Source organism: Hyla sarda, chromosome 7, assembly GCF_029499605.1.
Source record: "Hyla sarda isolate aHylSar1 chromosome 7, aHylSar1.hap1, whole genome shotgun sequence".
Classification (NCBI taxonomy): Eukaryota; Metazoa; Chordata; class Amphibia; order Anura; family Hylidae; genus Hyla; species Hyla sarda.
In genome coordinates this window covers 168,761,691-168,789,379 of record NC_079195.1, presented here as the reverse complement: position 1 = coordinate 168,789,379, position 27,689 = coordinate 168,761,691, and the positions used below count along the sequence as shown (strand labels likewise).

Below are 27,689 nucleotides of genomic sequence, written 5' to 3'. Positions count from 1 at the left end.
AATGGAGGGACTCTGGCTTAGGGGATTTTAGACAGGGACAGGACCAGGTCCTGTACCGGGACACCACATCATAATATAGTGTCTGTACCTGTGTGTGACGTTTTCTCACAATTCCTCTGTGATTTTCACCCCAATATTTATTTAATGGCTGTTGTCTCAGATTTTACCCAGCTTGCAGTGCGGCCAAGACCTGACTCACTAGTCAGCTGATGACAGGGAGCCTGTCTGCTTCAATGGGTGGAGTGATCACTTGGTGGGAGAGAGATCAATCTGCAACTAATGCAACAGATGTAGGCACCCTGATTGAAAACCACAGGTCTTTTGATGGATGCAGCTCATTTATGTTTCAATGGATCGGGTGGCTGATGTGTGGGAGGGAGGAAAATGGAATTATGGGGTTTGTAGTTAAAAAAAGAAAACTCACACAGGAAATACCAGTTCACAAAAAGCTAGCCACAGTGTTATAGTAATCTCACAACATAGCCATTTCGCCCCAAGACAAGCGCAGATACTTCCTAAGCAAGTTCATTACTGCCTGACAGGTACGTACTAAAATCACCTTATGGTGGATAACCCCTTTAAGGGACTTTAAATTCAGGGAGATTAATTGAAATATTAGACTTTTTTTTTCTACTGTTAATTTTTGCAATCCCCAAATCTAGTATGGCCTCCATGTTGAATCTGGATCTAGGGGAGCAACTGGCAACACTGAGATGTATTGACAACTTGGAGAGGAGTCTCCTGCTCACTGAGCAAGTACTTTCTGGGGTAGAGTAGGGGGAGGATAGTGGGATGGAGGTGCAGGACAGTCAGGCAGCTAGCTGGGTTACAGTTAGAAAATGGGGTAGAGGGAAAAGTGTCAGGGAGGTTAGTCCTGAACTGGCACACCACAACAAGTTTGCCCGGTTGGCAGATGAGGGGGATGCCATTTCAGAGCTAGCAGTACTGCAGCAGGACTCTGCCTCTGACTACCAGGGGGGGGGGGTATGCTCCAGTAAGGAGGGAGGGAGGAGTGCAGGGCACGGCAGACAGGTACTGGTGGTGGGGGACTCAATTATTAGGGGGACAGACAGGGCGATCTGTCACAAAGACCGTAATCGCCGAACAGTGTGTTGTCTTCCTGGTGCTCGAATTCGGCACATCGCGGATCAGGTTGGCAGGTTGCTGGGTGGGGCTGGAGAGGACCCGGCAGTCATGGTACATATTGGCACCATAATGACAAAGTAAGAGGTAGGTGGAGCATCCTTAAAAATTATTTCAGGGACTTAGGCCGCAAACTGAAGGCAAGGACCTCCAAGGTGATATTTTCTGAAATATTACCTGTACCATGGGCCACACCATAAAGGCAGTGGGAGATTAGGGAGGTTAACAAGTGGCTCAGAAGCTGGTGTAGGAAGGAGGGGTTTGGATTCATGGAGAACTGGGACGACTTTGCTGTCGGATACCGGCTCTATGGTAGGGACGGGCTGCACCTCAATGGGGAGGGTGCAGCTGTGCTTGGGGAGAAGATGGCTAGAAGGGTGGAGGAGTGTTTAAACTAGGGACAGGGGGGAGGGAACCTACAAAGTAGAGGGGGAGGATAGTGTAGATAGAAAAGGGGGACTTATTAATAAACCTGGGGGTGGAACAGAGGGAGGGGTTAGAATAGTTAATAGGGATAGGCTTCATAGGAAGAAAAAGCATACACCTTTAACCCCTTAAGGACTGAATCCTTTTTCACCTTAAGGACTGAGTCCTTTTTTGCAATTCTGACCACTGTCACTTTATGCATTAATAACTCTGGGATGCTTTTCCGTTTATTCTGATTCCCAGATTGTTTTTTCATGACATATTCTACTTTAGCAAAGTGGTAAATTTTTGTCGTTACTTGCATCCTTCATTGGTAAAAAATCCCAACATTTCATAAAAATTTTGAAAATGTTGCATTTTTTTTTACTTTGAAACTCTGTTTGTAAGGAAAATGGATATTCCAAATAAATTTAATATTGATTCACAAAGACAATATGTCTACTTTATGTTGGTATCAGAAAGTTGACATGCTTTAACTTTTTGAAGACATTAGAGGACTTCAAAGTATAGTAGCAGTTTTCAAAATGTTCACGAAAATGTCAAAATCTGAATTTTTCGGGGACCAGTTAAGTTTGAAGTGGATTTGAGGGGCCTTTCTATGAGAAATACACCATAAATGACCCATTGTAGAAGCTACACCCCTCAAAGTATTCAAAATGACATTCAGAAAGTTTGTTAATCCTTAAGGTGTTTCACAAGAATAGCAGCAGTGGAGTGGAGGAGAAAAATCTAAATCTGCTTTTTTTAAACTAACATGTTCTTGTAGCCCCATTTTTTTCATTTTTAAAAGTGGTATAAGGAGAAAAAGTCCCCCAAAATTTGCAGCCCAATTTCTCTCGAGTATGGAATTACCTCATATGTTGACATAAAGTGCTCTGCAGGCTCACAACATGGCTCAAGAAGGAAAGAGAAACTGTGGGATTTTTTAAAACAAATGTTGCTGTCATGGTTTTTGGGGGCCATGTTGCACCTCACGGGTGTTTGACAACTTTGAAGTTGGACGTGGAAATGGAAAATTTGATTTTTAACACTATAATTATGGTTTTACCCCAAATTTTTCTTTTTCACAAGAGGCAATAGGAGAAAATGGACCCCAAAATTTGAACCCCAAATTTTCCCGATTAAGAAAATGCCCCATATGTGGACATTAAGTGCTCTGCTTGGCGCACTACAAAGCTCAGAAGAGAAGGAGCAAAAAACATTTTTTTTAAAGAGAATTTTGCTGAAATGTTTTTTGGGGTGCATGTTGCATTATAAAGTCCCCAGGGTGCAAGAACAGCAAAAAAAAAAAACCTACATGGCATACTATTTTGGAAACTACACCCCTCAAGGAATGTAACAAGGGGTATAGTGAGCCTTAATGGGGTTATCCACCATAAGGTGATTTTAGTACGTACCTGGCAGGCAGTAATAGACATTCTTAGGAAGGATCTGCGCTTGTCTTGGGGCTAAATGGCTATGTTGTGAGATTACCATAACACTGTGGCTAGCTTTTTGTGAAATAGTATTTCCTGTTTGACTTTTCTTTTTTTGACTACAAATCCCACAATTCCATTTGCCTCCCTCCCACACATCAGCCACCCCACCCATTGAAACATAAATGAGCTGCATCCATCAAAAGACCTGTGGTTTTCAATCAGGGTGCCTACATCTGTTGCATTAGTTGCAGATTGATCCCTCTCCCACCAACCGATCACTCCACCCATTGAAGCAAGCAGGCTCCCTGTCATCAGCTGACTAGTGAGTCAGGTCTTGGCTGCATTGCAAGCTGGGAAAAATCTGAGACAACAGTCATTTTGTATGCTGATAAAAATAAAAATTGGAGTGAAAAATCACAGAACAATTGTGAGAAAACCGTCACACACAGGTACAGACACTATATTATGAACTACACTAACTTTACAGCCCCTGTAGCATAATCAAATTAAAAAAAATTCCTGGAATACCCCTTAAACACCTCACAGGTGTTTGACGACTTTGCGTTGAAGTTGGACATGAAAATGGAAAATTAGATTTTTAACACTAAAATTATGGTGTTACCCCAAATTTTTATTTTTCACAAGGGGTAATAGGAGAAAATGGACCCCAAATTTTGAAGCCCAATTTCTCCCAGTTAAGAAAACACCCAATATGTGGACGTTAAGTGCTCTGCTGGCGCACTACAGGTCTCAGAACAGAAGGAGTGCCATTGGACTTTTGGAGAGAGAATTTTGTTGAAATTGAAGTCGGGGGCCATGTGCATTTACAAACCTCCCATAGTGCCAGAACAGCAGAAACCCCCCACATGTGACCTCATTTTGGAAAGTACACCCCTCACAGAATTTAATAAGTGGTGCAGCGAGCATTTACACTCCACTGGCGTTTGACAGATCTTTGGAACAGTGGGCTGTGCAAATGGAAAACTACATTTTTTTTTTCACAGACCACTGTTCCAAAAATCTGTCAGACACCTGTGGGGCGTAGATGCTCATTGCACCCCTTACTACATTCTGTGAGGGGTGTAGTTTCTAAAATGGGGTAACATATGGGGAGGGTCGACTGTTCTGGCACCAAGGGAGGCTTTGTAAACACACATGGCCTTCCAATTCTCTCTCCAAAAGCCCAATGTCGCTCCTTCTCTTCTGAACATTGTAGTTCGCCCATGGAGCACTTTACATCAACATATGGGGCATTTCCATACTCAGAAGAAATGGGGTTACAAATTTTGGGGGGCTTTTTTCCTATTACCCCTTGTGAAAATGAAAAATTTTGGATGACACCAGCATTTTAGTGAAAAACAAAATATATATTTTCACATCCAAATTTAACGAAAACTCTTCAAACACCTGTGGGGTGTTAAGGCTCACTATACCCCTTGTTACGTTCCTTGAGGGGTGTAGTTTCCAAAATATGTTTTTTTTTTTGTCGTTTATGTCAGAACCACTGTAACGATCAGCCACCCCTGTGCAAATCACCTCAAATGTACATGGCACTCTCACTCCTGAGCCTTGTTGTGCGCCCGCAGAGCATTTTACGTTCACATATGGGGTATTGACATACTCAGGAGAAATTGCGTTACAAATTTTGGGGGTATTTTTTTTCATTTTACCTCTTGTGAAAATGAAAAGTATGGGGCAACACCAGCATGTTAGTGTAAAAATAAAAATAAAAAATTACAATAACATGCTGGTGTAGACCAGAAGAAAAATCCCCCTAAAATTTGTTAGGCAATTTCTCCCGAGTACGGAAATACCCCATATGTGGTCCTAAACTGTTGCCTTGAAACACGACAGGGCTCCGAAGTGAGAGAGCAGCATGCACATTTGAGGCCTAAATTAGGGATTTGCATAGGGACGGACCCGGATGCAAGAATTAGACCTGCCTCCAATGCCAAAATTTTCCTACGGCAGTGTTTCCCAAAAAGGGTACCTCCAGCTGTTGCAAACTCCCAGCATGCCTGGAGAGTCAATGGCTGTCCAGCAACACTGGGAGTTGTTGTTTTGCAAGAGCTGGAGGCTCCCTTTTAGAAACCGTACCGTACCAGACGTTTCTCATTTTTATTGGGGGGGAGGGGTGTAAATGTGAAGTGTATATGTAGTGTTTTACCCTTTATTTTGTGTAGGTGTAGTGTAGTGTTTCTAGGGTACAATCACACAGTCGGGTTCACAGCGAGTTTCCCGCTGGGAGTTTGAGCTGCAGCGGAGAATTTGCTGCATCTCGAAAAACTCACCGTAAACTCGACCGTGTGAATGTTGCAAAACTGCAACTCCCAGCATACCCTTTGGCTGTCCATGCATGCTGGAGGTTGCAGTTATGCAACAGCTGGAGGCACACTGGTTGCAGAACACTGAGTTAAGTAACAAACTCTCAGTGTTTTGCAACCAGTTTGCCTTCAGCTGTTGCAAAAACTACAACCTCCAGCATGCATGGACATCAGAAGGGCATGCTTAGACCTGTAATTATGCAACAGCTGGAGGCATGCTACTTCCAGCATGCCCTCTGGCTGTCCGTGAATGCTGGAGGTTGTAGTTATGCAACAGTTGGAGGCATACTGGTTGCAAAACACTGAGAGTTTGCTACTTATCTCCATGTTTCCCAACCTATGTGCATCCAGCTGTTGCAAAACTACAACTCCCAGCATGCATGGTATGTCAGTGCATGCTGGGAGTTATAGTTTTGCAACAGCTGGAGGCACACGGATTGGGAAACACTGATTTAGGAAACAGACAATGTTCCCACAAACAGTGTGCCTCCAGCATGCCCAGACAGCCAAAGGGCATGTTGGGAGTTGTAGTTGTGCAAAAACTGGAGGAGAACAGTTTGGAGACCACTGTGTAGTGGTGTTCAAACTGTAGCCCTACAGATGTTGCAAAACTATAACTCCAAGCATGCCCAGACTGCCCAGGCATGCTGGGAGTTGTAGTTCAGCAACATCTGAAGGGCCACATGTTGCCGAAATACAACTCCCAGCATGCCTGGGCAGTCTGGGCATGCTTGGAGTTGTAGTTTTGCAACATCTGGAGTGCTGCAGTTTGGACACCACTGTATAGTGGTCTCAAAACTGTGCTCTTCCAGATGTTGAAAAACTACAACTCCCAGCATGCTGAGACAGTCCAGGCATGCTGGGAGTTGTAGTTCTGCAACATCTGAAGGGCCAGATGTTACAGAGCTACAACTCCCAGCATGCCTGGGAATTTCTTGAGGGGCCACAAAAACATTGAACTTTAGGAAGGCAAAGTTTGATCAACTCAGAGAAGCCCTTAACAATATAAATTGGGATGATGTCCTCAAAAACAAGAACACTGACACTAAATGGGAGACTTTTAAAAATATCTTAAATTCTCACTGTAAGATGTTTATACCCTATGGGAATAAAAGTGTCAGAAATAAAAGAAAACCAATATGGATGAATAAAATGTTAAGGGGGAAATAAATGACAAAAATAAAGCATTTAAACTACTAAAACAGGACGACAGTGAAGATGCACTAAAAAGCTATAGAGAAAGATGTAAAATATGTAAAAAAAAAAAAAAAAACAGATAAAAGCCGCAAAAATAGAGACAGAAAGACTCATTGCCAAAGAGAGTAAAACTAACCCCAAAATGTTTTTTTTAACTATATAAATAGCAAAAAGCTTAACAATGAAAGTGTAGGCCCTTTAAAAAATGATGAGGAAGAAATTATAAACGGGGATCAGGAAAAGCTAATATATTAAACAAATTCTTCTCCACTGTATTCACAGAGAAAAATGAAATGCCAGGTGAAATACAGCGAGATAAGGTAAACTCCCCAGTACAGGTCACCTGTCTAACCCAGGAAGAAGTACAGTGCCGCCTACAAAAAATCAAAATAGACAAATTGTCAGGTCCAGATGACATTCACCCCGTGTTCTAAAGGAATTAAGTAATGTAATAGACAGACCCCTATTTTTAATATTCAGGGACTCTATAGTAACAGAGACTGTTCCCCAGGACTGGCACATGGCAAATGTGGTGCCAATATTTAAAAAGGGGTCAAAAGGTGACAGGAAGTATAGGCCTGTTAGTTTAACCTCCGTTGTATGTAAATTGTTTGAGGGTTTCTAAGGGATGCTATTTTGGAGTATATTGATAAAAATAAATGTATGACACCATATCAGCATGACTTTATGAGGGATTGGTCCTGTCAAACTAACCTGATCAGCTTTTATGAGGAGGTGAGCTCCAGACTGGACCAGGGGGAATCGCTGGATGTCGTATATCCGGATTTTTCCGAAGCATTTGATACGGTGCCACACAAAAGGTTGGTGCATAAAATGAGAAGGATGGGGCTGGAGGAGAATGTGTGTAAGTGGGTAAGTAACTGGCTCACTGCCAGCCCACTTCTCCAGATTGTTATGATCTATATCAACTCAATAGGGACTCATTAGGGTCATAGGTTGAACTTGATGGACTCTGGTCTTTTTTCTACCTTATGAACTATTTTACTATGAATGTGTCATTAAAACAATTGCTTAACCCCTAACGACCATGGACGTAAATGTACGTCCTGGTTTAGCGGGACTTCACGCACCAGGACTTACATTTACTTCCTGTGTATGACCGCGAGCATCGGAACGGTGCTCACGTCATACACGGCAGGTTCTGGCTGCTAGCAGCAGCCAGGGACCCGCCCGTAATGGCCGTCATCCGTGATTGCGCGGATGTCTGCCATTAATCCCTCAGATGATGTGATCAAAACAGATCACAGGCATCTGCGGCAGTGCGGTAGTTTGAATGGCTGATCAGACCGCCCACAGCACTGCCGCGGCGATCTGATCATCCAGCTTGGGGCCGGAGGTTCCCTCACCTGGCTTCGGCCGTCTCCCAGGGTCTTCTGCTCTGGTCTGCGATCCTTTGGATAGGGAATAAGATGTCTTAGCGCCGGAGTACCCCTTTAAGGTTAAAATGGGCTTGGTCCTTAAGGGGTTAAATCAAGCTTTATGTTGAGGATTTTTTTTTCAAAATATCCATTTACTTTCTATATTTTACAATATTTATAAAATCTTGCAGTTTCAATCCTTGCCACTAGAGCCAAAACTAAGTTGAGACTTCCCGTTCTGTATAGATAATTTCCCAGTAATGACTCTCATAGCAGACAGGCGTACAGTAAAAGGTGACACCAATATATAGATAACACTGGATCCACCACCATTCACAGCAGAGATCAGCATCCCTCTCCCTGTAGAATGACCTCCGGAAAGGTCACAAATAACATTTCCAATTCATATAAATGTGACAGGTGCCATCAAACTTGCTGTGAAAAACAGCCCAGGCAGCCCAGCCCAGGCAGTTCAATAAATGAAATAAAAAATTACAATCAGAAAACAGAATAAAATTTGGAAAAAGGAATATGTTTTAAATAGAGATGAGCTAACTTTTGAAAAATTCGGTTTGGCCGATTTGCTGCATTTTCTGAAAAAATTTGGTACTGGTCGGATTTATTTGCGGCGAATCTATATTAAAGGGGTACTCCGGTGCTTAGACATCTTATCCCCTATCCAAAGGATAGAGGATAAGATGCCTGTCCGCGGAAGTCCCGCTGCTGGGGACCCCCATGATCTTGCACGCGGCACTCCATTTGTAATCAGTCCCTGGAGCATGTTCGCTCCGGGTCTGATTACGGGCGACCACAGGGCCGACGGCGTGTAACGTCACGCCTCCGCCCCGTGTGACGTCACGCTCTGCCCCTCAATGCAAGCCTATGGGAGGGGGAGTAACAGCTGTCACGCCCCCTCCCATAGCCTTGCATTGAGGGGCGGAGCGTGATGTCACACGGGGGCGGAGGCGTGACATCACACGCCGTCGGCCCTGTGGTCGCCCGTAATCATACCCGGAGCGAACACGCTCCGAGGACTGATTACAAACGGGGTGCCGCATGCAAGATCACGGGGGTCCCCAGTGGCGGGACTCCCGCGGTCAGGCATCTTATCCCCTATCCTTTGGAAAAGGGATAAGATGTCTAAGCACCGGAGTACCCCTTTAAAGACACTAGACATCTTATCCCCTATCCAAATGGCACAGCCCGGAGTTGGCTGAATCATGAGGAGACCACATAGTGGCTGAATAGCACAGTCTGGAGTTGGTGGCAGCATGAAGAGACCATATAGTGGCTGAATGGCACATCCTTGAGATGGCTAAAGCATAAAGAGACCATATAGTGGCTGAATGGCACATCCTGGAGTTTGTGGCAGCATGAAAAGTCCATATAGTGGCTGAATGGCACAGCCTGGAGATTGCTGAAGTGTGAAGAGATGATATAGTGCCTGAATGGCGCAGCTTGGAGGTGGCTGAAGCATGAGACCATATATTGGCTGAATGAGACAGTCTGGAGGTGACAGCAGCAGCATCAGGAGTCCTAAAAAGTGACTCGGTGACAGAGTTGTGCGGTAGGTAGCAAAACCAGTACCCAGTGACAAAGGTGGGAGAAAAAAGGTCTTAATGTGGAGGAATGTTTGTGAATGAGGTGCAGTGCCTTAAAGGGGTTATCCAGGAAAAACCTTTTTTTTATATATCAACTGGCTCCAGAAAGTTAAACAGATTTGTAAATTACTTCTATAAAAAAATCTTAATCCTTTCAGTACTTATGAGCTGCTGAAGTTGAGTTGTTCTTTTCTGTCTAAGTGCTCTCTAATGGCACGTGTCTCGGGAACCGCCCAGTTTAGAAGCAAATCCCCATAGCAAACCTCTTCTACTTTGTGCAGTTCCCGAGACAAGCAGAGATGTCAGCAGAGAGCACTGTTGCCAGACAGAAAACAACAACTCAACTTCAGCAGCTGATAATTTTTGAAAGGATTAAGATTTTTTAATAGAAGTAATTTACAAATCTGTTTAACTTTCTGGAGCCAGTTGATATATAAAAAAAATCCCTTTAAATCTGTTTGGCACTATCCAGATTTGTGAAGTATTGGTGTGGCAAAATGGTCAATCTACTCTGATGCATCATGAATTGGTGGTTGGAAATCCTGCCTGATCCATGCCTGATTAATTTTCGCAAAGGTCAGTCTCTCCACATTTTTCGTGGACAGACGAGTTCTCCTTGGGGTGACTGTGGCCCCAGCCACACCTGCTCTGATGGCACACTACTGGTCAGCATGACAGCTTTTCCAGGGCAAGCTCTGCTAGTTCGGCCACAAATCAAGTTTGGCTGCCCAGAAGTCCAGCAGATCTTACAGGTGTGTTGCATGGGCATGTCAAGGTATGCCATCACCTGGTGGTTCAGGTCCTGCTCCAGGTGTACCTGCTGCTGATGAGTTGCTTCACTGTGAAGAAAGCTACTCATCAGTGACAGTAGACTCAGGCTGCTGTTGATGGAGCTGGTACTGCTCCTGTCACCCCACTCCTCCCCAGCAGCCATGGCAGTGGAAGGTGAGCGTAGAGAGCCCCCTCAGTAAGACCTGCTAGTGGATGGACGATGGTGCCAATAGGCATCGGCCAACTGACTACATAAGATGCCTCTGTAGTAGGTCAGTTTGTCCTCCCTCTCAGTGGGTGTAAAAAAGGCCCCTATTTTGTGCCAGAAGGGAGGGTCCAATAAGGTGGAGATCCAGAAGTCATCCCACTGCCGAATGGTGACAATTCGGCTGTCACTACGCAAGCGAGCATGCATCGGGCCATTTGTGCAAGTGACTCGGAGGGACTCCCTGCCTACATCTCCACTGCATACTGCCACGGTGTGTCTGGGTCCTCTGTCTCGCCTTCCTCATAACCCTCTATCTCCTCTGGCTCCTCCTGCTCCTCCTCTCCCATCAGATTACTAGAAAAAAAGCCCATTTGGTGAAACCTAAATTGTGCTCCACTGTGCTCCTCCTCCTCCAGTTCAGCCCCCACAGGGCTCATGTGGCCCTGAGATGTAGGCACCATGTCTCCAGTGCCCTGACCAGCCATCGTTTCCAACACGTGTTGTAAGAAATGAAGCAGTGAAATTATATTGTACAATCCATAATCCTGGCGACTTACTAACAATGTGGCTTCCTCAAAGGGCCTGAGCAAACGGCAGGTGTCACATATAAGCTGCCACTGGTTCACATTGAAGTTACACAGGGGAGTAGCCCTATTCGCTTGGATCATCAAGAAATCGGTGATGGCTTTTCTCTGTTCGTACAGTCGGTCCAACATATGGAGGGTGGAATTCCAACGTGAGGCAACGTCACAAATCAGACTATGTTGTGGGATACAGTTCTGACGCTGCAGCTCAAGAAGGGTGTGCTTTGCAGTGTGTGCGAGTGGCTGAAGTGCATGCAAAGTTTCCTTTCCATTGTTAGGATGTCTTGCAAATGGAGGGAACACTTCAGGAACTGCTTCACAACCAGATTGAACATATGTGCCAGGCAGGGCGCATGGCTCAGCCATCCCAGTCGCAGCGCATGCAAGATGTTCTTCCCGTTGTCAGTCACCATGATTCCCATTTCCAGTTTTTGTGGAGTAAGCCATGCTCCTATTTCTTTAAAAATGACTTTTAGCAGTTCCTCCCCTGTGTGACTCTTTTCGCCAAGGCAATCGATGTAAAGAACAGCGTGACACCGCCGTGGCCTGCACGCATGGTATGCAGAAGGGCCACTGAGACTTGTCTGGGCAGTGGAAGCTGAGAACACAGTGGAGGATGAGGAGGCGGAGTCGCACAATGTCACAGAACCAACGATCTGAGAGCTTGGAGGAGGAAGCGGCGTGACCTGTCCAATTTGGTGTTGTGGCTGTGTAGGAACTACATTCACCCAGTGAGCCACAAAGGACATGTATTGTCCCTGACCGTAGTTACAGCTCCAGACGTCGGCACTGCCGTGCACTTTAGTACACACTGACAGGCTCAAGGACTGGACTACCTTCTCTTCCACAAAATTGTGTACGGCTGGTACTGCCTTCTTCACTTGAAAAGGGAGGGACTGCAGCACCAGCAATTTATACAGGAGCACATTCAGCTTCTGCACCATTGGATGAGTGGGTGCATACTGTTGTCTCTTGGACATGGCTTCACCGATGGATTGTTGGGGGAATGGCTGACTAAAAGTAGGAGGAGCAGGAGCATCTGGAGTGACAGAAGGAGGATATAACACACAGCTCCCTTCGGCTAAGGTGGTGGAGCCTTGGCTGGCTGAAAGAGGGAGTGGCGTGCCACTGGGTGATGCAGGCTGGACCACGGTTCTCCCAGGCCACTTTATGGTGGCGAAGTTTATGTTGACGCAGGGCCAACATTAAGACCCTGGCCACACTTCACCTTCTGCCGACATATCTTGCAAGAAGCTATGTGAACCTCCTCCAGATGCTTGATGAAAAACTGCCACACAGGCGAGTAGCTGATTGTCCCACCAACAGCCTGCACTAATTGACTGTTGCTAAAGGGGCCTAAAGAAGTGCAGCCAGCACTTCTTTTCCCTGTCGTCCCCCTGCACTTACATGTCTGTTCCTGGAAGTGTTCAATAAAGCCATTCTTATGAAGCTGTAAATTGTTACGCCGAGCGCTCCGGGTCCCCGCTCCTCCCCGGAGCGCTCGCAGCATCCTCTCATTCGCAGCGCCCCGGTCAGACCTGCTGACCGGGTGCGCTGCAATATCACTCCCAGGTAAACACACTGATTAGGCCTGCTGCGCCAATCAGTGGCGCAGTGGCCCTTCAAATTGCAGAGACCCGGCGCGCCCGCTCGCGATGCGCATCCCTGCTCCCGTACCTGACCCGATCCCCGTCTGTCTTGTCCCGGCGCGCGCGGCCCTGCTCCTTAGGGCGCGCGCGCGCCGGGTCTCTGCAATTTGAAGGGCCACTGCGCCACTGATTGGCGCAGCAGGCCTAATCAGTGTGTTCACCTGTGCACTCCCTACTTATACCTCACTTCCCCTGCACTCCCTCGCCGGATCTTGTTGCCATTGTGCCAGTGAAAGCGTTTCCTTGTGTGTTCCAGACCTCCTGCCGTTGCCCCTGACTACGATCCTTGCTGCCTGCCCTGACCTTCTGCTATGTCCGACCTTGCTCTTGTCTACTCCCTTGTACCGTGCTTATCTTCAGCAGTCAGGGAGGTTGAGCCGTTGCTGGTGGATACGACCTGGTTGCTACCGCCGCTGCAAGACCATCCCGCTTTGCGGCGGGCTCTGGTGAATACCAGTAGCAACTTAGAACCGGTCCACCAACATGGTCCACGCCAATCCCTCTCTGGCACAGAGGATCCACCTCCAGCCAGCCGAATTGTGACACAAATGTGGTGAGTGCACTTGTCTGTTTTATACGTACCCACACATGCTTAGTGTGTATATGAGTACAATACGCTTCACTACGCTTAAAACTGTATTTTTCTAGAACAGCAGCATGTGTGTACTTTTGCCTTAACTTTCACAGTATGTAGGCCCTTGACAGATTAACAGGTATAAAATAGTACACTACTTAGATGTAGGTATGTGGTATGCACTTATGAGGGCAGAAAATGCACTACAGTACACTTATAAAAGTATCTGAGTACAACACCAGCTGGTGAGCACTTTTGCCTGGACCTTTACAGTATCTAGGCCCTTGACAGATTAACATGCACAAAATAGTACACTACATAGATGTTGGTATGTGGTATGCACTTTTGAGGGCTGAGAAATGCGCTACTGTATGCTTAATAAATGTATTGGGTTAAAACACCAGCCAGTGATTACTTATTGCTGTCCTTTCTTAGTATGTAGGCTCTTGACAGATTAACAGGCGCAAAATAGTACACCACTTAGATGTAGGTATGTGGTATGCACTTATGAGGGCAGAAAAATGTGGTACAGTACGCTTAAAAAAAACATATTTTAGTAAAACACCAGCCTGTGATTACTTTTGGTTGTCCTTTAACACTATGTAGGCCATTGACAGATTAACAGGTATAAAATTGTACATTACTTAGATGTGCGTATGTGGTATGGACTTATGAGGGCAGAAAAATGTGGTACAGTACGCTTAAAAAAAATATATTTTTGCACAACACCAGCAGAACACAACAGTGCTGCAGCACAAAAAGCTGTGTACTAAACACAAAATTTCACTCTGTCAAATACAATTAGGAATGGACTGCTGGGTATTATACCATCTACAGGCTAGTATAAACAACAGATGAGTTGTTGTGGCACAAAGACACAGAATTGTGCTGAAAGATTCTTCCTTCCTCCTCTGCTAAGGTTTATGAAGTTGAGGCAGTTTGTTGAAATGTGAGGCAACACACAGCTATCTGCCCCACTCTGTAATACAATGCTGAAGAAAGTAACTGGATGTTTAATGGCTGCAGTAAAAACACTTTTCAGTGGAAAAAAAACACTGCTCTCTGTCCTCCAGAACACTGATGTGACTAGGATGTGAAACGCTGCTGGAATGAGCTTTTCTGTGTAACACACACACACAGCGATGTCCTTCCTATCTGTATGCGGTGTAATGAATGATATGATGAGCTGCAAAATGGCTACTAATTATATAGGTCTATGACATCACAGGGGTGACTGGCTGCTGATGCATCCTGCATGTGATTCAGGGTCATCCTGCCTTTTTCCCTTCCCGCCTTGCCTTTCCGCCTTCCCAGCGTTCCTTGACGCATGTACTGACATGTGGATCTGCCATTTTAGATGCTCTGGAGCCTGGACTGCAGTAAATGGAGTTTAATGAAGTGATAGGTGCGATAGAATAGTGGCGACATTCGCATTCGTTGCAAATCGAATTTTTCATGAAATTCGTAACGAATTCGGGTTCTTCAGCTTTGATTTGCTCATCTCTAGTTTTAATATCTGGATACATTTTCTTTAATAGCCATGGTAAGTAATGCAACCTTATGAGCTCTATTTTATTAATTGTGAACAATTATTTGTAATTTGTAATTGTATACTCAAGTTGTGTAGCGGGGCCATCCCATCCCGCAGCAGCAGCCACTGGTCACTATTCTAATCTGAACAAGCAGCCGGTTCTGCTGCCACTTCTGCTGGCGAGTGACGCCCCTGATATTGCGCTGAGGAGATGCCAAGAGGATGTCACTCGTCAGTGTTGCACTTACTGTGCAGTCACTGCCTGAACCTGAGCCTGCCAGAGCATACCTGGAGACACAGACCAGATAAAGAAAAAGACAAAAAAACAAGCAAAGGATCAGAGTTGAGGAAAGATGTGGCACATGGGGGATCAGAGTGAGGGAAAAGATGTGGCACATTGGCACATGGAGGGAGGAATCAGAATCAGGGCAAAGAAGTGGCACATGGGGGGGGAATCATAGTTAGGGGAAAAATTTGGTATATGGGGGATCTCAATGAAGGAAATATGTGGCACAGGGGGATTAGAGTTGAGGAAAGATGTGGCACATGGGGGATCAGAGTGAGGGAAAAGATGTGGCACCTGGGGGGGGAAATCAGAGTCAGGGAAAAGATGTGGTACATGGGGGGGATCAGAGTGATGGGAAATATGTGGTATATGGGGGGATCAGAATGAGGGAAGTATGTGGCACATATGGAGGTGAATCAGTGGGGGGTAAGATGTTGAAAATGGAGATGATATCAGAGTTAGGGAAATTATGCGTAGAAGAATCAAGGGAGGGTTTCAAGTGGGAGAGGTATGAAGTGGCAGGGGGGCATCAAGGGGGGAATAAAGTGACAAAAGGGGAGGGATCAAGGGTGGAAATGAAATGGCAAAGGGGGGAATAAAGATGGGGGATGAAATGTCCCAGGGTTCGATGAAGGTGGGAATTAAATGGCACATGGGCTGATCAAAGGAATATTAGATCAAAGAAAAATGTGATTCCTTATTTAAAGGAGTACTCCGGTGGAAGGTAGCTTTTTTATTTTATTTTTTAGAAAGATACCCAGCTTTTACTCACCTCCCACTATCCCACAGTGCCTCTAGTATGTTGCTCTGTCCCTTGTGTGATCTTCTTCCTATAATCTCCTTATGTAGGGTCAGTTTGATTGTTTTACGCCTTGATCTTTTTGATGGACTAAATGCATATATATGTATGATTGGCTGAGCGGACAGGTTTGTGTGGTCGGGAAAACACAACCTGGATGAAATAGACATAGAGGGAGGTCAAGTGCTGTCATTGCAGGGAACCAGAAGAAGGTGCATATGGCATGTTTAGTATGTTTACACCACCCACAGTCATGTAGAAATTATTTTTTTGAGGGGCTGTTTCTTCAAGACAACCCTTTTCTAAATGGAAGCAGCACATCTATCTTCTGATCCTTACAGGTCCAGCTTCTTTAATCAACATAAGTTGTTATCGTCAAGCCAATTTTTGCCAGACAGCATTGCCACCATGTTAATACATGAATGAGCTGGGTATGTTCTAACATCTCTAATACTTCTTCATAGAGGGGGGCCCAACCAGGTGACTCGCCAACCCCCTCCAATGATGTCCACATAAGCTTATACAGCATGTGGACAGGGGTTGCCTTCATGAAACAATCTCTATAAACTGCAGTAATGCAAAAAATCTAGTTAACCAAGCTACTGATACTTTATATATATATATATATCTGTTTATTTTTGAATTTTACAAAAAAAAAATCATTAACATATGTATAACTTACAAAAACATAAATCAAAGAAAGGATCATAATTGTTAACAGTTCTCAAGAATTAGCATCTACACATGTCCATCTGAAACAAAACATCAATAAGGCAAATCCGAGACACACATATAATCCGAGAGATAGCACCAATATGATGTCTCCTAGCTGTATGAATTTATCTGACAATATTTATAGGCCAGGTAATTATCAAACAAGGTGTGAACAAAAATGAAAATCCCCTCACCAGGTCTTACTCAAGCAATAAGAGTATCTAACAGATATGGTATGCTTTGGACAGAAAGTAATCAAACTTCATTAAATCATATGTTCCAGTGAAGGGGAAGGGTATGATAGGTTTTTATATTGTCCCATCTGGACATAGTTCAGTTGACTTAACAAAAATAGAGAGAATTAAAAGAAGCATTACAAAAAACTTCCATGAAAGGAATCAGGTAAAAGAAAGAAGAAAATAAGATAAAGGAAGACAAAGGAAGAAGAAAAGGAAGAAGAAAAGCCTAGAAAAAGATGAAGAAGATGAACTCGCACGGTTCCTCACCCATAATCATGTCCCTTACATTGCCAGATGTGATTCCGAGTAGTCATCCCATTCCTTCCAAATTTAGTAAAATTGAGGTAAGAGGTTGTCTGCCGCTGATGACACATACTCCATTCTCCTAACCATCATTATTCTATAAGTTCTGTATAGTGGGGCTTTCAGATTTATTCCAATTTTGAGCAATTAAGCCTTTAGCTGCTATTAAAATATAATGAAAAAGTCTAGTTTTATTTCTCTGAAGGCCTGGGGGTGGAAGATTAAAGGAGAACTACGGGATTAAAAAATTTATCCCCTATCCTAAGGATAGGGGATAAGTTTCAGATCGCGGGGAGTCCGACCACTGGGGCCCCCCGCGATCTCCCGTACGGGGCCCTGGCTCTCTGGTTAGAGAGGGCGTGTTGACCACCGCACGAAGCAGCGGCCGACACGCCCCCTCCATACACTGCTATGGGAGAGCCGGAAATTGCCGAAGGCTCTTTACGGCTCTCCCATAGCAATAAACGGAGGGCGCATGTCAGCCGCCGCCTCGTGCAGTGGTCGACACGCAGAGAGCCGCGGCCCCGTACGGAAGATCGTGGGGGGCTCCAGCGGTCGGACCCACCGCGATCTGAAACTTATCCCCTATCCTTAGGATACGGGATACAATTTTCAATCCCGTAGTTCTCCTTTAAGGAGATATGGAATTTGCTTACCAAACATCTCTCATAACATTGACTGCAACTCCAGCCAAAAGTGCTGAAGTGAGGGACACTACCAGAAGCATCTGGCAGACAAATGTGGGTAAAAATTATTAAGAACCTCAGGGGTATGATACCACTGAAATAGGATCTTATATTGCATCTCTTTATGGGAGATACAGGATGAGGTTTTTGCGGTGTGTGCCCATATAATCCGCCAGGTAGCCGGAGACACAGGTCCACCTAAATATCTAAATATGACTCCCACTTCAATATATAGGAATGGTTGATGCTGGAGATGTCAGTCAGGGAGATTAGAATATTGTAAATGTTTGAGATTAAAGGGGTACTCCTGTGGAAAACTTTTTATTTTTTTTAATCAACTGGTGCCAGAAAGTTAAACAGATTTGTAAATTACTTCTATTAAAAAAATCTTAATTCTTCCAATACATTTTATGGGCTGTATACTACAGAGGAAATGCTTTTCTTTTTGGATTTCTCTGATGTCACGACCACAGTGCTCTCTGCTGACCTCTGCTGTCCATTTTAGGAACTGTCTAGGGCAGCATATGTTTGCCCTTGACAGTTCCAAAAATGGACAGCAGAGGTCAGTAGAGAGCACTGTGGTTGTGAAATCAAAGAAATCCAAAAAGAAAAGCATTTCTTCTGTAGTATATAGCCCATAAAAAGTACTGGAATAATTACGATTTTTTAATAGAAGTAATTTACAAATCTGTTTAACTTTCTGGCATCAGTAGATTTAAAAAAAAAAAAAAAAAGAAGTTTTCCACGGGAGTACCCCTTTAAGCCTTGCGTGAATACCCAACTTTTACAAGGGACCTCAAATGAAGTAGGACAAGTAAAGGGAGAAACGGGGGACAGCATTCCTGAGTTATCAATAATGGAACAATAAAAGTCACCTGCTTCATTAGGTAATTGAAGTTTTTGTCTTAAGACTTGGAAAAGTAAAATCAGACGTTTAAGAGGTTCTATCAGGTCAGCTAGATGGAAAATTTTATTACAAATTCTGAATAAAATTACACATTTCTGGAGAGTTTTTAGTTTTTACAATTGGATAAAACATATGCAGCATAGCATTATACCAAATGTACTGTTCAGATAAGAACCTGTCCCAGTCATATAGACATGACTGAATGATCAAAACACAAGGCAGGAATGCCATTTCTTTATTTACACAACAGCAAGACATGAGCATCCTGGGAGAATCTCTCTGGTTCCCACAATGAAAGCCCCCACCCCCACCTTCTGGCCCTCCTGCACTGCACAGCCACTACATGGGAGCTATGAATTATTAAATCAGTATTTCGTGGTAATACATAATTTCTTATCAATTATTCATGCTAATGTGTGTGTATTTTACTTAATTGTGTTATTGACGATCAAAAGTAATTTCCTGAAAGTCCTGAAGGACAGAAAATTTAATCAGCATAACGGCTGCTCAAATGCACGGACGCTAAGTATTCTTAATTTGCTGAGCAGTTCACTTATTTACGCTTCTTTCCCAGGAAATATGAGTTTAATCAAACTATGGCAGGGAGGAGATTGTGCGTATTCAGAGATCAACAGAGAAGGCCAGGAGGGAGATAAACCCTTTCATTGCAATATTGGGATTTATGTTGCAGTGGTGTTTTTGCAACCTCTTGCCAAGGGAGTTGTACAAACAGAAAACAATTGCTAGTTCATTGAGTATATCCTGAGAAGCCTGAGCATTGTAATGTGCCACTGCATTAAAACCGAGTTTATTATTATTTGACAATATTTTCCCCATCCTTCGGACAAAATGTTGTACTTTTTTTTTAATTGCACAAAACCCAGGGTGCCCATAGTTACGCATAAATATAACTATTGGAAGGGGAAGCTTGTTCTCAGTTTTTCTAATTAAGCCCAATCCCAATAGTCACTAATAGATCCTATCCCTGCATTTAAAGGGGTACTCCTCTGGAAAATATTTTTTTTGTACATTTTTTTAAATCAACTTGTGCAAGAAAGTTAAACAGATTTTTAAATTACTTCTATTTAAAAATCTTAATCTTTCCAGTACTTATCAGCTTCTGTATGTTGCACAGGAAGTGATTTCCTTTCTTTCTGACCACAGTGCTCTCTGCTGACACCTCTGTCCATTTTAGGAACTGTCCAGAGTAGGAGCAAATTCCCATAGCAAATCTTTCCTGCTCTGGACAGTTCCTAAAATGGACAGAGGTGTCAGCAGAGAGCACTGTGGTCAGACAGAAAAGAAATTCAAAAAGGAAAGAACTTTCTGTGCAACATATAGCAGCTGATAAGTACTGGAAGGATTAAGATTTTTAAATGAAAGTAATTTGCAAATCTGTTTAACTTTCTGGCACCAGTTGATATAAAAAATAATGTTTTCCAGAGGAGTACCCCTTTAACCTTTAAAGAGAAGAATTTTTCCAAAGTTTTCAAATTTATTTAGAATGGATTTGGGCCCAAATGTGTAATCATTTTGGGGCACCATCAACAGACACTGATGGTCAGTAGAGCGTAACATGCAAACTGACAACCTTTGAAACACATTATTAAAGTGCAACCACTGCTAAGACTTTTCACAAGAGATACTGAAATGCACTGAAAACCTGCAGAGTACATTCACACATGCATATTTTCTGCTGAAGATTTGAGAAAAACTGCAGCAGAAAATGCACATGTGTAAATGTACCCTAAGGGTGCGTTCACACGTGCGTATTTTTGCTGCAGATCTGCTGCCCATTGACTTTAATAGGCAGCAAAATCTTCTGAAGCGAATCTTCTCCGAACAGGCACATCTAAAGGCACCCTCTAGTGGTCCATTGGAGCCATATCCACAGCGCAAAATACGCTTAGGATCCGCTCGTATGAACGTACCCTAAGGGTACGTTCACAGGGGGGATTACATCCAGAATTTTTGCAGTGTATTTTCTGCGAAAAATCCGCAGCTGGTTTTGCTACCATTGACTTCAATGGGTCAGCAGAAAATCCGTAATAGAGGCAGATTTGCAGATTTTCCTTCAGACCCATTGAAGTCAATCCGCTGCAGATTTTCTTCAGTAAATATGCTGCAGAAATTCTGCAGGTAATCCGCCCATGTGAACGTACCCTTAAGATGTGTTCACATAAGCTTATTTTGTTTTAAACTCGCAGTGGGTTTTCCCTGGGAATGGGTTCTATGCAGCAGATTTTCAGCAGCGGAATCTCCACTGTTGAAAATCTGCCACAGACCCTATTGACTTCAATGGGGTCTCCGGTGGATTTTCCGCAGCAGAGATTCCACCCCTTTTAAACTCGCAATGGGGAACCTGCTTCAAGTTTGAAACAAAATCCGCTTGTGTGAACGCACCCTTAAAGGAGTACTCCGGTGCACATCTTTTTCATGTTATCCCGTCCGGGCTGCAAAATAAAAGAAAACGCAGTTTATCTTACCTGCCAACGAGCCCCCGGAGCTCCGGAACAGGTGTTCGGTCCCCGGGCTGTATTCTTCTTACTTCCGGTTAGCAGGCACGTCACACGGAGCTTCAGCCTATCACTGGCCGAGGCGGGACATCGCTGCGGCCAGTGATAGGCTGAAGCTCCGTGTGACATGCCGGGCTAACCGGAAGTAAGAAGGATACAGCCCGGGGACCGAACACCTGTACCGGAGCTCTGGGGGCTCGTTGGCAGGTAAGATAAAGTGCGTTTTCTTTTATTTTGCAGCCCGGACGGGATAACAAGAAAAAAGTGTGCACCGGAGTACTCCTTTAAAGAAGATTTGGCTACATTATTTTTACATATGAGAAGGCCTATGGTCAATAAAACATCATCTTACTGGTATCTACACAGATTGCATCAATGTGATTTTAACCTCTTAAGGACCCAGGGAATATGGAGACGCCCTCACACCCTGGGCCTTAAGGACCCAGGGCGTACTAGTACGCCCTGGCGTTTTCCGGTCTCTGCCGCGCGCCGGGCAGAGATCGGAACCGGATGCCTGCTGAAATCCTTCAGCAGGCATCCAGGGCAAATGCCGAGGGGGGCCATGTCGGCGATTGCCGCAAATCGCAAGGGATCCGGGTCTTCAGGGACGAGGTAAGTACCGGGGCCGGGTCTCTGGGACCCGACCGACCGGTAATTTCGCATGATCCCGGCTGTCACAGACAGCCAGGACCATGCTGAAGTATCGGAGCGAGGTGGCAAGCCTGCCACCCCCTCCGATCCCCCTGCGATCTGTCGGTTAGTTAACCGACCAATCGCAGGGGGGGCGGTTACTTCCTCTCGTCCTGACCGGCCCCTGAAAGTCCGGAGAGGACGGGAGGAAGACCGGAGGACGCTGCGGGGGACGGGGGAGTGCTGGGGACCGGCCCCGGTACTTACCTCGTCCCTGAAGACCCGGATCCCTGCGATGAAGACGGCGGCGGCGGCGACAGGTGAGTTGATCTTCAGCCGCGGTCGGGCCCTTTACAGCAATGCACGTCGCCGTAAAGCGACATGCATTGCTGTATTGGGACCCTGTAAACTACAACTCCCAGCATGCCCAGACAGCCTTTGGCTTCTGGGCATGCTGGGAGTTGCAGTTTTGCAACATCTGGAGGTCCACAGTTTGGAGACCACTGTGCCCTTCCAGATGTTGCAAAACTACACATCCTCAGCATGCCCTTACTGTCCAGGCATGCTGGGAGTTGTAGTTCTGTAACATCTGGCCCTTCAGATGTTGCAAAACTACAACTCCCAGCATGCCTGGACAGTAAGGGCATACTGGGAGTTGTAGTTTTGCAACATCTGGAAGGGCACAGATTGAGAACCACTGTATTAGTGGTCTGCAAACTGTAGTCCTCCAGATGTTGCAAAACTACAACTCCAAGCATGCTGGGAGTTGTAGTTTCGGCAACATCTGGCTCTAAAGATGTTGCCGAACTACTACTCCCAGCATGTTTGAGAATGCTGAGAGTTGTGGTTTTGCAACAACTGGTGGCACACTGGTTGGGAAACATTGTCTGTTTCCTAACTCAGTGTTTCCCAACCCGTGTTCCTCCAGCTGTTGCAAAACTATAACTACCAGCATGCACTGATAGACTGTGCATGCTGGGAGTTGTAGTTTTGCAACAGCTGGAGGTCCCCCCCTGTGAATGTACAGGGTACTTTCACATGGGCAGGGGCTTACAGTGAGTATCAGGCTGCAAGTTTGCGATGCAGCAAATTTTGCGCGGCAGCTCAAACTCGCTGTAACCCCCCGCCCATGTGACTGTACCCTAAAAACACTACACTACACTACCACAAAATAAAATAAAAAGTAAAAAACACTACATATACACATAACCCCTACACAGCCCCCCTCCCCTCCCCAATAAAAATGAAAAACGTCTGGTACGCCACTGTTTCCAAAATGGAGCCTCCAGCTGTTGCAAAACAACAACTCCCAGTATTGCTGGACAGCCGTTGACTGTCCAAGCATGCTGGGAGTTTTTCAACAGCTGGAGGCACCCTGTTTGGGAATCACTGGCGTAGAATACCCCTATGTCCACCCCTATGCAAATCCCTAATTTAGGCCTCAAATGCGCATGGCGCTCTCACTTTGGAGCCCTGTCGTATTTCAAGGCAACAGTTTAGGGTCACATATGGGGTATCGCCGTACTCGGGAGAATTTGCCTTACAAATTTTGGGGGGCTTTTTCTCCTTTCACCCCTTATGAAAATGTGAAGTTGGGGTCTACACCAGCATGTTAGTGTAAAAAAATAAATTTTTTACACTAACATGCTGGTGTTGCCCCATACTTTTCATTTTGACAAGAGGTAAAAGGGAAAAAAGCCCCCAAAATGTGTAATGCAATTTCTCCCGACTACGGAGATACCCCATATGTGGGCGCAAAGTGCTCTGGGGGCGCACAACAAGGCCCAGAAGGGAGAGTGTGCCATGTACATTTGAGGTGATTTGCACAGGGGTGGCTGATTGTTACAGCGGTTTTGACAAACGCAAAAAAAACTAAACCCCACATGTGACCCCATTTCGGAAACTACACCCCTCACAGAATGTAATGAGGGGTCCAGTGAGAATTTACCCCCCACTGGTGTCTGACAGATCTTTGGAACAGTGGGCTGTGCAAATTAAAAATGTTGTACAGACCACTGTTCCAAAGATCTGACAGACACCAGTGGGGGGTAAATGCTCACTGTACCCCTTGTTACATTCCTCGAGGGGTCTAGTTTCCAAAATGATAAGCCATGTTGGGGTTATTTTGCTGTCCTGGCACCATAGGGGCTTCCTAAATGCGACATGCCCCCCGAGCAAAATTTGCTCTCAAAAAGCCAAATATGACTCCTTCTCTTCTGAGCATTGTAGTTCGCTCGTAGTGCACTTCAGGTCAACTTATGGGGTACCTCCATACTCAGAAGAGATGGGGTTTCAAATTTTGGGGGTATTTTTTGCTATTAACCCTTGCAAAAATGTGAAATTTGGGGGGAAACACCCATTTTAATGAATTTTTTTTTTTTTTTTTACGTATGCAAAAGTCGTGAGACCCGTGTGGGGTATTAAGGCTCACTTTATTCCTTGTTACGTTCCTCAAGGGGTCTAGTTTCCAAAATGATATGCCATGTGGGTATTTTTTGCTGTCCTGGCACCATAGGGGCTTCCTATATGGGACATGCCCCCCGAGCAAAATTTGCTCTCAAAAAGCCAAATATGACTCCTTCTCTTCTGAACATTGTAGTTCGCTCGTAGTGCACTTCAGGTCAACTTATGGGGTACCTCCATACTCAGAAGAGATGGGGTTACAAATTTTGGGGGGTTATTTTCTGCTATTAACCCTTGCAAAAATGTGAAATTTGGGGGGAATTACACATTTTAGTGAAATTTTATTAAATTTTTTTACATATGCAAAAGTCGTAAAACACATGTGGGGTATTAAGGCTCACTTTATTCTTTGATACGTTCCTCAAGGGGTCTTGTTTCCAAAATGGTATGGCATGTGTTTTTTTTTTGCTGTTCTGGCACCATAGGGGCTTCCTAAATGCAACATGCCCCCCAAAAACCATTTCAGAAAAATGTACTCTCCAAAATCCCCTTGTCGCTCCTTCGGTTCTGAGCCCTCTACTGCGCCCACCGAACACTTTACGTAGACATATGAGGTATGTGCTTACTCGAGAGAAATTGGGCTACAAATATAAGTATACATTTTCCCCCTCGTAAAAATTCAAAAATTGGGTCTACAAGAACATGCGAGTGTAAAAAATGAAGATTGTGAATTTCCTCCTTCACTTTCCTGCTATTCCTGTGAAACACCTAAAGGGTTAAAAGGCTGACCGAATATCATTTTGTATACTTTAGGGGGTGCAGTTTTTATAATGGGGTCATTTGTGGGGTATTTCTAAGATGAAGCCCCTTCAAATCCACTTCAAACCTGAACTGGTCCCTGAAAAATAGTGAGTTTGGAAATTTTGTGAAAAATTGGAAAATTGCTGCTGAACTTTGAAGCCCTCTGGTGTCTTCCAAAAGTAAAAACTCATCAATTTTATGATGCAAACATAAAGTAGACATATTGTATATGTGAAAAAAATTTTTTAATATTTTGAATATCCATTTTCCTTACAAACAGAGAGCTTCAAAGTTAGAAAAATGCAAAATTTTCAAATTTTTCATAAAATTTTCAAATTTTTCACCAAGAAAGGATGCAAGTTACAAATTTTTTTTACCACTATGTTAAAGTAGAATATGTCACGAAAAAACAATCTCGGAATCAGATTGATAACTAAAAGCATTCCAGAGTTATTAATGTTTAAAGTGACAGTGGTCAGATGTTCAAAAAATGGCCGGGTCCTAAGGTGTAAAATGGCTGGGTCCTTAAGAGGTTAAAAGGGTTCAATATGAATATACAGAGGATTAGTATTGCTTTCTTATAAATGCAGGGCACACTGCATGAGGAATATTAAACACCCCTCTGACACAGAAAAGGCACCAGTATTATAAAAAGCACATAATAGTTGGGGGTCTTATTATAAAAATTGCATCACGGGTTCAAGATCTGTCCTTCATCTTGTGTTCTATTTAGTTTTTTAGTAATATAGTAACATAGTTCATAAGGTTGAAAAAAGACCATCAAGTTCAACCTATAACCTTAATGAGTCCCTACTGAGTTGATCCAGAGGAAGGAAAAAAAAACTCATACTAGAGGTAAAAATACCTTCCTGACTCCAAATATGGCAGTCAGAATAAATCCCTGGATCAACGTTCTGTCCCTATAAATCTAGTATACATAATCAGCTATGTTATTATTCTCCAAAAATGCATCCAGACCCCTTTTAAATACTTTCACAGAGTTCACCATGACCACCTCCTCCGGGAGAGAATTCCACAGTCTCACTGCTCTTACAGTAAAGAACCCCCGTCTGTGCTGGTGTAGAAACCTTCTTTCCTCTAGACGTAGAGGATGCCCCCTTGTTATAGATACAGCCCTGGGCATAAATAGATCATGGGAGAGATCTCTGTACTGTTCCCTGATATACTTATACATAGTTATTAGGTCTCCCCAAAACCTTCTTTTTTCTAAACTAAATAACCCTAATTCTGATAATCTTTCTGGGTACTGTAGTCCTCCCATTCCCCATATTGCTCTGGTTGCCAGTCTTTGAACCCTCTCCAGCTCCACTATATCTTTCTTGTACACTGGTGCCCAGTACTGTACACAGTATTCTATGTGTGGTCTGACTAGTGATTTGTACAGTGGTAGAATTATTTCCTTGTCGTGCGCATCTATGCCCCTATTGATGTACACCATGATTTTATTTGCCTTGGCAGCAGCTGCCTGTCAATTTCTTCTTCATCATTTTTCAACCCCTTGGGGACGGATTGTTTTTCCGATTTTGCACTTTCGTTGTTTCCTCCTTACCTTTTAAAAATCATAACCCTTTCAATTTTGTACCTAAAAATCCTAAAAATCCAGATGATGGCTTATTTTTTGCGACACCAATTCAAATTATGCATATTACACCTAACAAGGCTGGCCCTTACATAATAGCTAAAAGTAGAAAGCTAGATATGGCTGCATACTTTAAATCATAAATAGTTGTCCATATCCAACAATAAAAATTCTGCATACATCTAAAACAGGGCTTCTTAACTTAAAAAGCAAGGAAATCGGTTGGTTGCTAAGGGCAACTGTGCAGCTTACCTTACATATTGCTTGTTAGAAAATGTTCCCAATGGGGGAGTTTGTTAAAAACTTTATCCCAGTAAAAATTGCTGAGTTGGCCATAGCAACCAATCAGATTGTTTCTTTCATTTTTATAGAGGCCTTAAAAAAATGAAAGAAGCGATCTGATTGGTTGCTATGGGCAACTCAGCAAGTTTTCCTCTGGTGAGGTTTTCATACATCTTCCCCCATGTATTTAAATGTTTGTATTTTTAGAATAATGACCTTTATGTGATGGAGTATTCCTGTGCAATAATGCAATTTTTATGTATACATACAAGTTGTTAAAACCGTCATTTTTCTGGCAGTACCAAAATGTCTTTCCAGGATGGCTCACCCAGCAAACATGGTAGGTTTAATGGGTTTGTTGTTTTACTCATTTTTGATACCAAAAATGTACTTTATTTACAGAAATAAAAATTAAAAATTTTAATAATTCTTTATTCACAATTACTTTTCCAGAAGTTGGAGACAAGACAGGGCGTGCAAAGCCTTTCATGCTGAATTGGTGGAAGTGGTCTGTTATCTGGAATGTTGTACATATGATGACCCAGCGGAGGGACCCTCCTACTGGAGAAAGTCACAAATCCTGCAGAGGTTATCCCGCAAACTGGAAAAACGTTATGGTACAAATAGAAGCACGAGGCAACTCCAAAAACGATTCTCTTACTTAAAAGTCAGACAACTAAACTTACTGCATGAAATCTATGAGGAGATCATCGGGGCT

At 44.0% G+C, this 27,689-nt stretch overlaps 1 long non-coding RNA gene across 2 annotated transcripts in view; it reads right to left on the bottom strand.

Moving 5' to 3' along the window:
- The window catches only part of LOC130282058 (uncharacterized), a 100,817-nt gene extending 73,802 nt beyond the window's left edge, over window positions 1-27,015 (bottom strand). The window contains exon 1 of one of the 2 annotated variants that reach the window (XR_008846232.1): window positions 26,942-27,015. This is a non-coding gene — a long non-coding RNA (uncharacterized LOC130282058). The remainder of the gene's footprint in view (window positions 1-26,941) is intronic. The other variant, XR_008846230.1, reaches the window with a different exon arrangement.
- Window positions 27,016-27,689: the final 674 nt, after the last annotated feature.